The following is a 2,444-nucleotide window of genomic DNA, read 5'->3' on the forward strand; positions in this document are numbered from 1 at the left end:
GGAAGCTCATTTATGTCAGAGTTCTCATTCAAACTATGACAGCATTCTCTGGAGCGAGGAACATGGGAAGAAAGATAGGCCAGTTGGTTCTACTCAGGCAAGGTGATGAAGAGAGCCTGGCAGACCCTTGTCACCAATTTCAGGCCCCTCCCACCACCCTGCTGGGAGACCCCTTCCTTGCTCTTTGAGCCTGTCTCTTAGGAACAGAAAAGAAATGTACACCTCACTCCATTACTGTGCTCATTTGAAAGGAATTCTCAGAATGTGTGGATGTCTGCCTGGGTGTCTCTCTGAGTGTTTATGAACAGCCCACCCCTCGAGGTAGTTATTCCTGCCTATGTTAGAAATGGCACCCAGAATCCCCTTCATCATCCATAAGTTTTTCTGCTTTTTGCTCCCTGAGCAGCCTTAGCCCCTCCTCCACCCAAGGCTGTCCAGCAGTCCTGAGACCTAACACCCCCAATCCTTGTCCCTACACAATGCTTGCTAATTTCGTTGTCATTTTAAAGCCTAGAAATTATTCATCTCCTAAAGACACCAGTGCCCTTGACTCAGTCCTGCTAAGCCTGCCTCTTCCTGAGGGAGAGGGTGGCATTTCGCCTAGGATGTGTTCTCCAAACCTCAGGGTAGCCCTGGCCCCATCGCAGGGATCTGGCCCCTCAGGGGAAAGTTGACGCTCTTTTGGCTCTAGCCTGGGTAGCCTGGGAAGCCTTGTTCCGCAATGGTTTTACAAAGTGACTCACAGGCTGCCTTGACCACCCTATCTGGGGAAGCCAGGGCTGCCATGTATGGTCTTTGCTCGGTGCCACCCACCTCTCCGTGTCACTCCGCGTTCTGCGCCAGGACAGCCTGAGTCATACAGCTCAGCACATTCCTTAGACGTTGGATCGTCTTTCCTTGTTATTACTTTGCCTTTGTTTTACGCAGCACCTGGTTTCATTTTAAAATCCCAAATAAAATCACCCGGCTAGGGTGGGGGTGGGAAGAGAACAGAAGGAAAGCAAGGAAAACAAGAGAGGGAGAGCCCTGGGCTGGCGGTGGGGACGGAGGAAAGGGATGAAGCCCCGCTTAGTGGGAAGTTCAGGGGAGGAACAGGACGCCGCCGCCACAAATTAATCCCTTTTGACTAGAGTGCTTTTAGCCTGAAAGTACCTGGCGGCCAGGACTCCTCCCACTCCTTCCTAACGTTTGGCCGCAGAACTGTCAGTATTTTTCTTACAGGTCATGTGATCCTTCCACGGCCCTCCATTTTCCAGTCTCCTCAATAAACTGACTAATCTTTAATGACCCGAAGGAACTTTCCAGATACAGCGCGCTATGATTCTGTAAATCGGGTCTGCCTCCTTTATCTTGTTCTATAAACCCTGACTCGTTGTGTGAGGCAGTATTTTTCCACAAGCTAACATTTTTTTTTTCTGTTCTGTTTTTCCTATGGGGGTAGGGGCAGTGAGGGACAGGCGTAGAAGGCAGACTCAGCCCTACCAATGTGGCTGGTCACACTGAGTTTCTGTGCCCAGGTTATTTCTGTAAACTCGTCTGTAAAGCTGTTGACATTGATTTTTAGAATCGAAACAGAATTCTAACAAACTCTGGCTTGCATGCCGCAAAAACGGAACACTGGGTCAGTGAAAAAGCCTTGCCATGGATAAGCGTATTTCTAGGGGTGGCGACGTGCAGTCACTAGGGCATGGTCCTCGGGTGCCAGCCTGGGCACCTACCCAGAGGGCCCCTCGCTCTGCACGTGCAGGGCAGACAGGGGGTGGGGGCGGGGCGCTCCTGAGCCGCCCGGCAGCATTTTCAATGCAGAGATCTGGCGAGCTTAATGGAAACCACATGAAGGGTTCCCGGGAAGCAGACCAGATGGCTCCCAGCGAATGTATTTAACCCAACCTGGGGCTAAAGGAAAAATAATAATGATGATGATGGCTGGGTCGTGTGGGGCGCGGCTAAGGGTTAGGGTGCGACTTTGGGTTTTCTGTGCAACAGGCGCCCTGAGTTGGGGGACAGGCTGGATCTGGAGCGCAGAAGCGCCGGCTGCCAGTTGGGAGGTTTGTTTTGGGGCCTTGTGCTTCTCAGGTCCTAGTGGGGACTTCGCAGGCGAGAGGGAGGCGCACAGGCCTGTGGGCGGAGCCGAAGGCGGAGCGGGCATCTGAGTCAGATTTCCTTGTCTGGAGGGAAACCTGGCCTTCTCTTCTGACTGATGGCTCTGGAAACAGAGAAGTCTTTTCTCAGATGTAGAGAACAGACGGGGTGGCTCTGGGGCCCACCGTGGTGGCGGTCACACCACCATTTGCGAGGTTCTTGCAGCAGAATGTGAGTCTGGCATTTACTTTAAAGGAACATTTAATTACGATTATGACACCCCCCTTCCTATCAGCGCACGCGCGCGCCCACACACACACACACACACACACACACACACACACACACACACACACACACAC

The sequence above is a fragment of the Microtus ochrogaster genome, chromosome 4, assembly GCF_000317375.1.
Source record: "Microtus ochrogaster isolate Prairie Vole_2 chromosome 4, MicOch1.0, whole genome shotgun sequence".
In the NCBI taxonomy this organism is placed as follows: domain Eukaryota; kingdom Metazoa; phylum Chordata; class Mammalia; order Rodentia; family Cricetidae; genus Microtus; species Microtus ochrogaster.